Source organism: Eimeria mitis, genomic scaffold (assembly GCF_000499745.2).
Source record: "Eimeria mitis Houghton genomic scaffold, Emh_scaff3667, whole genome shotgun sequence".
Taxonomy (NCBI): domain Eukaryota; phylum Apicomplexa; class Conoidasida; order Eucoccidiorida; family Eimeriidae; genus Eimeria; species Eimeria mitis.
The window spans coordinates 5,870-6,286 of NW_013572007.1; positions in this window are offsets into that span (position 1 = coordinate 5,870).

Here is a 417-nt window from a genome sequence, read left to right on the forward strand (position 1 = left end):
TACAAAAATTAGTAACAGCAACAAATCAACAAACCCTAAACCCTAAACCCTAAACCCTAATGCTCCCAGGGGCCCTTCTAGGGCCCTCCGGGGCCCTGTGGGGCCCCTAAACCCTAAACCCTAAACCCTAAACCTTAAACCCTAAACCCTAAACCCTAAACATGTAAACCCTAAGTACTAAACCCTAAATCCTAAACCCTTAAACCCCTAAACCCTAGCCAATCCACCCTTGGTCTTATGCTGTAAACCCTTGACCCTAAACCCTAAACCCTAAACCCTAAAACTCGAAACCCTAAACCCTATAGCCCAAACCATAAACCCTTTAAAATATATATATATGCATATATATATATATATATATATGCATACAAATATATATATATATATATATATATATATATATATATATATATATAT